Source organism: Priapulus caudatus, unplaced genomic scaffold (assembly GCF_000485595.1).
Source record: "Priapulus caudatus unplaced genomic scaffold, Priapulus_caudatus-5.0.1 Scaffold1301, whole genome shotgun sequence".
Lineage (NCBI taxonomy): Eukaryota > Metazoa > Priapulida > Priapulimorpha > Priapulimorphida > Priapulidae > Priapulus > Priapulus caudatus.
The window spans coordinates 27,184-37,821 of NW_014578362.1; the positions used below are offsets into that span (position 1 = coordinate 27,184).

General features: G+C 42.9%; 1 long non-coding RNA gene across 1 annotated transcript; it reads right to left on the reverse strand.

Moving 5' to 3' along the window:
• Positions 1–9,537: 9,537 nt before the first annotated feature.
• On the reverse strand, positions 9,538–10,398 carry LOC106816159. The gene is made up of 3 exons (XR_001394841.1): positions 10,349–10,398; positions 9,945–10,022; positions 9,538–9,638 (listed from the first exon to the last, which is right to left on the reverse strand). It is a non-coding gene; the product is annotated as an uncharacterized LOC106816159 (long non-coding RNA).
• Between the last annotated feature and the right edge of the window lie 240 nt (positions 10,399–10,638).

Genomic DNA, 10,638 nt, shown 5'->3' on the forward strand with positions numbered 1-10,638 from the left:
TTAAGTGCCTTAGTAGTCAGTATCTCTGAAGTGCTACGTAGTCATAATCATATCGCACCTATCTGCGGTGCTGCCAGGAATTGAGCCAGAGCGAGAGCGCCGCATCTGTCGTGGCCCCTGAAGTAGTCCAGGGAACCGGCCACCCAGTCGGGCAGCCAATAGGTGGCAGCATGCTTGTTATGATTCGTGGCACGAGAAGCGTAACGAAAAATATATAATAAATTTTTTACTCACGAATAATGAGATGTAACTTGTAACCCAATACAAGATTGAAGAGTAGACTATTGTGTTCGCTGATACGTTATTATTATCTATTTCAAGCCTACATAGAACCAGATAATACCGCTGAGTACTACAGCCTATGGATTTCTTCTCGTAAGCGTACTTACTACATTACTATAATCTCCTCGATAATATATTGTCCCACTCTTTGACAGTCTTGTAATACACAAGGCCAGTTCGGGTCACAGCGCCACAGGCACTTGGACCGTGTTCAATAATAAAATGATGGTTAATAAATACGAACGTTGTCAGTCTTGAACTACTAGTAGTAGATACTACCGATGCTAGCCAGACAATTAGCTCTTTAATGTTTGATTTGACCTAGACAGACTATCACTTCAACACGTTAAATGAGACAGGATGGCGATGCCAACAACATAGCCCGCCACACCCATTGTGCATGCACAAATAACACCCAGTACTGTCAGTAGGTTAGAGTACCTACTGTGTATTTGTGCATGCACAATGCGCGCTGCGTGGCTATGTGTTGCCATCGGTGTATTTAACGGCGTGTTGCAAGTTGAAGTATTAGGTCAAATCAAACATTAAGACTATTGCTATTCTTTACTGTATCTATAGTGTACTGACAAGTTGTATTATTAACCATCATTTTATTATTGAACCGGTCCAAGTGCCTGTGGTTCACAGGACACTGATAGCCGACCAGGGACTGTTCGACGGCATTGCTCTATACTTATAGAGGTATTCTAACCTAAGCAAGTACCGTTTCCTTGGAGCTAGCGCACTTGAAGCGTTTCAACTGATAAACGGTGTTCCTATCCCCGGGCGTGGAGCCATCATGATTGCAAAAAACGGTCTAACCCTAATACCTAACCCTACCCGCCAACCTTAACCCGTAACCCTAAAACCAGACCATAACCCTTAACCCCTAAACCCTAACCTAATACTAATACTATACCGGTACTAGTGCCTTGCAACGTTGCGGGTCCCTCCACACCCGGCGAGATACGGCATTACCCCTGCTAAACACACGCGTCCGCCATTGCGCGCACACTGACACATAAATATATATTTCATGCTGTCAGTTGTGCCGCGTACAAATTGGCGGCGGCCGTGGGTTTACAATTGAAAGCGGCTTCAAGCTGCTGTGGTTCTGCGTGAAGCCGTGCTGAGGATATTCTGGAATGTAAACTTTCATCTTTTCTGAGGGGAAATTAGACAACGGCGGTTCAGTGCCCATAAACTGAGCCTGTTCTCGCGTAATGCACGAGAACAAGTGGCAAGAAGTGGAGGGTGGACGCGCCGATCTGAGTCTGATTCAAGAAGCCGCGTGAAGTAGCTGGCACCCCACGTGCACGACGGGGTATAGTCGGTGATCACTACTCACATTAGCTGCGGCCTCAGAGGGGTCGTTGTCGTAAAGCATTGCCACTAATCTATAGCGGTAAAACTACAGAAATGTACCCGAGGTATTTTAGTTGTTTCAGTATTGTGTACACATATATGTACCTCGGCCGTACATATCTGCTAGTACCTGAATACACGCAACGACCACTTGAGCCTCCATTAGGCCCACATGCTCCCGAACTTTCAACTGGTCACTTAATCCGCCGTCGAGTTAACTCAACATATATACTACTTTCCGTCTAATGCGGGATCACTATAGTTCCGTTCGTAAAATATTTGCCAGCTCCCCTTAACCGCCGTGGGCGGTGGCGAATGGCACGATTGTTACAGTTGCGTGGGCATGTTTATTGCCTGTATAGTGTATAGTAGGGGTGGCCAGCTGCTGCCTATGACTGAGGCTGCCGACAGCAAAACTTTCGCCGCGAAGTCACACGCACACCATAAGCTATGGCAATCTAGCCGGAATGACACACGTGTGGAGCAGCCGCTTGGCCGGATCACAGCACAAAAAGAAACGTTCGCAACTGGAGAATTTCATATACGATTTTCTCATGTTGTAGTATGAGTCAGGAAAGCACGCTGAGTGGTTCTATTTATTTTTTGGATTGACACTATTTGACAAACGGCGTGGTAAATACCACGAACATTCTTCACAACTGCGTTGGTTAAATTTTGATTAAGTGCCATTCTAACGTAGAAAGCAACTTCTGTAAGTAAGGCCAGCTACTGCTACTGACTAGTACTAGTACTGGCTCAGGAACTCCACGGTCGGCCCCTACGATTAGTGTTCGCCCGAAACAATGTATAACTGGCGATGTTTGAGACTGTCATCTTCGGCCGCCACCTGGTGTTGAGCCCTCCTGCGTTCGACTACTTGGCCCTGGTCCACTAGCACTGTACCTGTACACAACCTAGTCCCTATATGCTTGTATGGGCTTTGTCGTTAGGAAGTAGCTCTACCCCCACGTGTTCCCCCGTTCGCGTTTGTTTCAGACGTAAGCCCCTCCGCACGTCTGTTTGGCCACTGTTGCGGAAAAAGGGGGGAAAAAGTTTTTGGGCTACTTGGGTTTGAGCTGGGTTTGCATTAGCTCTAGAAACTACTAGCCCCCCTCCGCGTCTGCCGCAGGCTGCATCACTGCCGGTAGATCGGAGGGCTATAGTTCTAGAGCTAGTTTGGAATAGGATATGTAGTAGTTTAGGATTAGGGGCTTAGGACAGCCGAGTAATTATTTGCATGATGATTATACTACTCGAAGGCTGCCCCAAAATAACCCTTATACGAAAAATTCAGAAGGTACATCCTGCAGACGTCAGATTACGTAATCATTATTAGTCAAGGCACCTTATGAGTTGCCAACAACGGTGCGCGACATAGTTGAGAATCAGTTCTAGGTAGGTCTGAACGCATATAGTGCCCGCTTCACTGTACCACTACAAAGACGTATGTGGCCACGAGCGGTTTGCTTAATCGTATCGACAGTGCGAGAAAGGGGTATAGCACCGACGGTCTCAGGCGCTAAATTTCGAGACACTAATAAACATTATCAAGAACAGAGCTTACGCGCCACGCCGCTGTCACTGCGATTAATAAAGAGCAGTACTGCCACAAAGCGGTAATTAACAATCTCCATTCGCATGATATGATGTACATAATCGACATTTCACATAAGTATTCTACTATTTTGTCTAATTTCACTCTTCGCCAAGTGACTGATTACTAATGGTAAATACACCTTGTAAAATACCAATTCTACGTTATATAATATCAATATATGCTTTTTGCTAAGGCAAACCCACATATTTCTATAAGACATAAGACTAAATTGTTTGGGTACTATGGCCAAGGCACTTAACATGCGCCCACGAGAGGGCTTTACTACTATCATGCTAATACTAAAGTCTTAAAATGTCCAGTAGAAGGTCACCTTTCTAACTATATGATGCTTAATACTTCAGCAGTGGCTCACAACAACCAACCAAATAATGCTACTATATTTTCTTCGGCTAGTGACATTCTCGAAATTTACCAAGGTAGATGGCACCCATAGACACTGGGCCTGAATAGTGTGACACAAAAACTAATTTAAAATACTTGAAGTGTATATACGTACGTGACTTCAAGGAAACTTGCAGCCCGACTGTGATGTAAATTTTGCGACAAGTTGACACACCGACACAGTTTGTCGAGACACTGTCTAAATCACTTGGCAGAATTGCATGATATTTTCACAAAACCCAATCGCATACCAATCCATCAGTTTTCATCCATACTAGCTGTCTATAAGGTATCTATCTATCTTACACACACAATGCAGATCAGAACACTAAATATTAAATATCCACCCCCAAAAATAAGAAAATAGCTTTTTTACTAGGACAAGATGTGAACAATTGTGGAAGGCTACAGTTACATTCCACCTGTAACACAACTGGCAGCAGTGCTGGTTACATCGTTGTCTATAGATTTGTTTCTAGTAGAACTTGAATCAAAATTCTCATTGTTGCCAAAGTATTAACCAACAGTGCTAAAGTTTAACTAATTACCCATAGAATGAACATGGAACATGGAGAATGAAAACAAAGGTCAGAGATATACAATTTCATCGCAAACAAAGCAATATACATAGAATTATATAAATTACACCACGAAATCATAACAACACCAACTGATTTTAAACAAGTGGCTGTTTCTGTTCTATATCGGATACAACTGATCTCTATAATATATTTATATAATAGAGATCCAGTGATTGATACGCATACAGCCACTTGTTTAGAATGCAACTAATACCTCTATAATTTTCATTGTCGCAATGTGCTACAATTATATAATATTGAGGTATATTAAATAGATATGTTCGTGATTTTGCTAGGCCTGGATTCCACATCGCTTCACAACTGCAAGCCATTTATATAATACGTGGCTACAGTGTGAGTTCGTAATGCTAAATAAGCCAAATAAGCAAATAAGCATATTACTCAACAAATAAATAACAAGTTACTTTATGTGATTCGTGTTTAGAAGAGCTCATCATGCGACTTAAAGCTCCGCATGTTGTGAACCGAGATTGGACGTGACGTGAATGGATTGAAAAGGGAGATGTACATCTACAAAAATGTGGAGTGCGATTCAAACCCCAACTCTCTCGTCATATGTGTATGCACATAATGACACAGGTAACGTTGAATCTCAAGAGATCAACCATGTTTCGTAATTGCCCCCTCTGTTAGAACAAGATAACCACGTTACACCCAGATATTGTGGATTGGGGCTTGGTTTGATATATGATTAGCCAAATGTGCACGGTTATCACGCTTTCATGCTCTTATTCCACAATCTCCCACGCCCCTCTACCTCCTCTCCCTCTTCGCTTCTCCATTTTTCCATCCGTCTTCCCCGCTTTCTCTTCGCCTCACACCTTTTCCCTGTCTTCCTATTTCTCTTCCTTCTTGCTTATATGCTATTGTCTGCGTGCCGTATTACCACCTGGTCGCTAGCCGTTTTTCGGTTAAAACTGTTTCGCCATCGTAAAATGTGAATATACGCCTATAATATTCATATTCAATATCACAGATTCACACAAACACACATACGAACGCACGCACGCACGCATGGTCACGCGCTTGTACGCTCGCGTATTATCGCTGTAAATGTTCGGCCGAAAACCAAGCAGTAATCGACCGAGCTATCGATGCCGTGGACGATACCATCCGCGAGAGGAGTGGGGATGCAAGCGAAAAGGAAGAGAAAACAGACAGAATGATAGAGGCGGCGGGAGGGAGAGAGAAGGAGATGGAATGGGAGATAAGGAGAGAGTGAGAGAGACGTGCCGATAGAGATGGCAGCGGGGAAAAGTGAGCGTAAGATGATAGGAGAAGAAGGAAGAAAGGAATATAGAAAGAGGAGGCGAGGGTCATTATGAGGGTACACCACATCAACTACAGAGTTAAAGAATTTTGTATGTGTTGTTCGCCATGGTATTATTTATTTTATTGAAGAGGTTTATTGTAGTAAAAAATAACCTCGTAGCGCCATCTCTCGGCCAAAATAATTTAAAAGTATGTAAAACAGATTAAACTTCTTAAACGTAATTTACACCGGTTCTCGTGTGGGCGTGATGGGCTTCTTTCTCGCTAAATATGATGACGTTAAGTGGACACGTGACTTGTACGGCATTACTTCTATCAAGCACATGGCAAAAACGTGGCTTGCTTGTGTATGGTACTGTGTATTTACAAAAATACGGCCATCGGCGAGTCATACTACGGAAAGTAAGTTATAAATTAGATACATAGGATATCGACTACAACATAGATTAATACGGTAGTGGAATTGGGAGGATTTTTGGGAAGTTACTAGTTAGGCACCTCATCTGTTTATTCTGACTGATAATGGTAACAGATATAGCAAAGCGTAACATGTAGGCCTATAGCCAAAAAATACAGGAAATATGCATAGCTTAGAGTAGAAATGGCATATCGCCCAGCTGCGTGAAATACTGCCGCTAAAAGAGCTTCCTTCGTTTAGAACGCTGTGATAAGTGTGTTCTTGACTGCATTTTGAAAACATATAAAATTCTCTTGAGGAAAGAAAGCGTTCACTCAAAACAGGTAATAGATTATAAAGATGTCTGTGGTTTGTTACCTGATGCACTCTATATTTACATACAATATCCAGGGGGGGGGGTTACACGCAAACTCCCATGTCCCATGTCCCATGTCCCATTTCCCATCTCCCCTTCACGGATCGTAATGTGGTCTTCTATCAGCCACGTACCCCATCCCAAAATTCTGGGTTTGCCTTTGTAATATACACTAGAGTTATTACAGTTAGATATATTACACGCAGTATATTTCAGATCATATTTTCATATCAGCCATTTTACATGTAAGTCATATTTTCAGATCTTCTGTGACACAACGAGCTGACCATTACTGATACTGACATAAGCTGCATTATAGTCAGAACGTGGTAGAAGGAGGCGTAGAGGTATAAGCAAGCATCCCGAAATAGCGTATTGAACATCATGGACGGGGTCCCTCATTGATAAATCAGCATCGACGATTCGACACACTATTAATTCAAGATCCAGCAAAGCAACGTTTGCAGTTGAAACCTTTTATGTTTGTGTTTGTTAAAAGAAAGCGCGTCGTGAATGAATTGTTGTATATAACTAACAGTATATCGGAGTAGCAGTAGCGAGCCTAGCAAAAAGCGACTCCATATACTAGCAAGCTAATTAGGAAGATATGCGCGTTGATGTGTGCGTGTGTGCGTGCGTGTGTGTGTGAGTGTGTGTGTGTGCGGGCGTGTGTGCGTGTGTGCGTGCGTGCGCGCGTAAATGTGTGTGCTTGTGCGTACGTGTATGCATGTGCGTGTGACGTGTACGTGTGCATTTACTTGTGTGCGCGCGTGTGCGCGTATGCCTGTGCGCGTATGCGTGTACGCGCGTTTCATGTACATGTGCGTGTAATGTGTGTGAGTGTCGTGCGTGTGCGTGTGTGTAGTAGTGCATGTACGTGAATGTGTGTGCGCGAGTGCATGTATCTTGTGTCTGTGAGTTGCTTGCACGCGGAATGTGTAAAAGGAGGAAAACTGTCATATTCTGTCTTCTAATGACAAGTAATATGATATCAATCACTAAATTTTCTGTTTAGTGAAGAAATTAATATGGTGGTGCTCAAAAATGTGGAACAGTTTGTGTTTTTTCTCCGGTCGATTCCGCAAATATGTCATAAGCTAAGAAATGATTGTTTTTTTCGTTGTCACGTGGATATTAAATTGATCGTTTCCATCTTTTTTGCAAGAAATATTTTTACATGTGGGGCATCCGGGAAAATAAGTGGTGCATGTAAACACACACAGACACACGCACGCACGCGCGCGCGCACGCACGCACGCACACGCGCACGCACACGCACACGCGCACGCACGCACGCACGCACGCACACACACACACACACACACACACACACATTATTTATATATATATAAATGGTCGCATTGAGAACCCTGCACGGTAAAAACCCTGCATCAACATTAGAGTTCTTGTTTATCTTTCCTTATTAGTAAATGAAAACATAACACACACGTCTGATCTGAATAAACCGTGAATGGAATGTTCGGGTCAGTGCGTAGCGTGTTAGACTGCGAGTCAGTAGTCGGGCGTTCAAATCTTGCCAATTACCATGGTAAAATATTTTCTAACTGTTGTTAAGTAAAATATAACACACACGTCCGATCTAGAAACTTTATGAATGGTAGGTTTGGGCGCGTGAGTAGCGCGATGGTTTGAAAGTCAAAAATCCTGGGTTCTAATCTCGTCAATTACCATTGTTAAATATTTTCAGACTGTTGTTAGAAGAAATGTAAACATACATTGACCTTGTCCTTGGTAGGGATCATGACCTGATAATGTAAACATTTTAAAAGTGGTCAAGGTAATGGCCTTGAGCTCAAGGCTATGGCCTTGGCCCATTATTCTAAAACCTTTAAAACTAAAAAAAGGAAATGGCCTTGAGCTCAAGGCCATGGCCTTGACCTACTTATATAAAACTTCTAAAAATTAAAAAAGTGGGTCAAGGCCATAGCCTTGAGCTCAAGGCCACAGCCTTGGACAAGGTCAGTACCCCGTGTCAGCACCACCAGACAACAACACCAACGACGAGTTTACGTTCTATGTTTAACATTTTGTTTAGTGATATAGATTTAAGTAGCTGTGGACAGCCTCTAAATAAGGAACACATATAAAGAGTTACATCGAACAATTAAGTTGTAGTATATTTATTTAGAATGTTTCATTCACGTGGATGTATCAGGAAGCTATGTCAGAAACTAGTTCTAGTTCTTGCGTCTAGTTCTAGTTCTAGTTACTAGTTCTAGTTCTGTATTTGGTGGGTACAGTTCTTTTGTAGTTCTAGTTCTAGCCCTAATGCTAGTGCTAGTGCCAGTTCTATGGTCTATAGTTCCTGTTCTTGTTCTTGTTCCTGTTCTTGTTCTAGTTCTAGTTCTTGTTCTAATTCTTGTTCTTGTTCTTGTTCTAGTTCTAGTTGTTTAGTGCTAGTACTAGTGATGTTGTCTAGTTCTAGTTCCCGTTCTTGTGCTAGTGCTAGTTCTAGATCTAGTTCTAGTTTATTACAGCAACTAACTCGACATGCCATAACTTCTAAAATGAACTTTCTGACAACGCGCCGCAAGCGTACACGTAAAACGCGAGACCACGTGCTCATACGTACGGGTCTGAGCATACAATACAAGATTAGCATACAATGCCGCCCAGAAAATAGTTATAAAAAAACATGAAATTTTATTAGAAAATACTGTAACCGTCGCTTATGATGGTTTTTCTCAGAAGGCCCCGACGCGAATCGGCGTGCATCATGCTCCCTCTGCCTCCTCCACTCCTGCTTCTCCTCTTCTGCAGCATTCCTCTACTAGGGTGTAGGAGAGATCCTCGCACTACGTCACAGTATTCTGGCTTGATATAGAATGGTGTGGTCTCACCAGAGGGCGCTAAGCTTGATGTAGAGTGGTGTGGTCGCACCAGGGCACTAGCTTGATGCTTAGAGCTTGGTGTGGTCCTCACCATGGGCGCGTGAGCTTGATGTGTAGAGAGTCGATGGTCTCACCAGGGGGCCGCTAAGCTTGATGATAGAGTCGGTTGGTCTCACCAGGGCGCTAAGCTTGTTGTAGAGTTGGTGTGGTCTCTACCAGGGGGCGGCCGAGTCCTTGATGTAGAGAGTCATGGTCTGAACCCATGGGGCGCTAGCGCCTTTGATGTAGTGTTGATGTGTCTCCCAGCCGGGGCGCCTAAGCTTGCTGTCTAGAAGTGGTGTGTCTCACAAGCGGGCGGCCGAAGCTTGATGGGTAGAGAGTCATTGGTCCCACCAGGGGGCGCTAAGCTTGATGCTAGAGCTAGTGTGGTTCTCACCAGGCGAGGGCGGTCGTGTGGCTGTGAACGTGGACGCGTGAATAGGCTGCACGTGATCTAACAATGAGGAAACATATGACAGGCAATTGATTAAGTACTTGACATAATAAGCAATAGGATTTTAATTTATTCAAACATGTAATGTTTACGAGACGTGAATATTCTAAGATTGTTGGAAATCTGACTGGCAAAACATGAATGAAAATTTGTAATGAAAAAAAGTTCAGTTAGGATTGCATAGCTGAGGTAAGCCCCACTTGTCCTTACAATGTGACGTATGCAAACGCAGGTATATGGAGCAAATTTTGTTTAGAATTGTTTTCCCATTTCAAGGGTATTATGTGATAGTAAATAAACAAATACCTTTGTTTTTAGCAGTTCCTCCTTTAATTGTAGTGTGGCAGCCCATCAGTGATTCGCCATGGAAATGTCTGTATGAGTCTATTATTTATTATATAATTACCAAGAATAATAATTCGTGATATATTATTATATAGTCAATTATTTAAAAAAAATAATATATATATATACAATAGGAAATGTCTAACAGGTGCACCTAGTATTTAACGAACGTAAGCATTTATGAATTAAAGGAACGTTTATGAGACGTGAATATTCTAGGTTTGTTGGGTTTCTGACCGACGAAACATGATGCACAATCGGATAGCCGACGGAAGTCTTAATTATTCTTACAGTTAACAAAATGTTAGAATATTTTCCAACTGGAGGGTGGTTTGTGATACGGAAACTAGTAAATGAAGAAATACCTTTCTCTTAGCAGTTCCTTTAATTGGAGAGTGGCGGCCCGTCGTGAGTCATGTGAAATCCAAAAACGAATATAAAGTATAAATAACATCATGTCCGTAAGCCAGGGCGCGGGGCGGTGGGGCGCTCGCCCCCCCCCCAAAAAACGCCTCAAATATTGGCCAAAAATGCGCTTAAATATTTTCAAAATTTTTCTTTGGGGGACTGCCCCAACCCCTCAAACCTAGCCCACCTGAGCCCATCGGCTACGCCACGTGCCCAAACGTACGGTTTGTCCGCAAAATTGGCCATG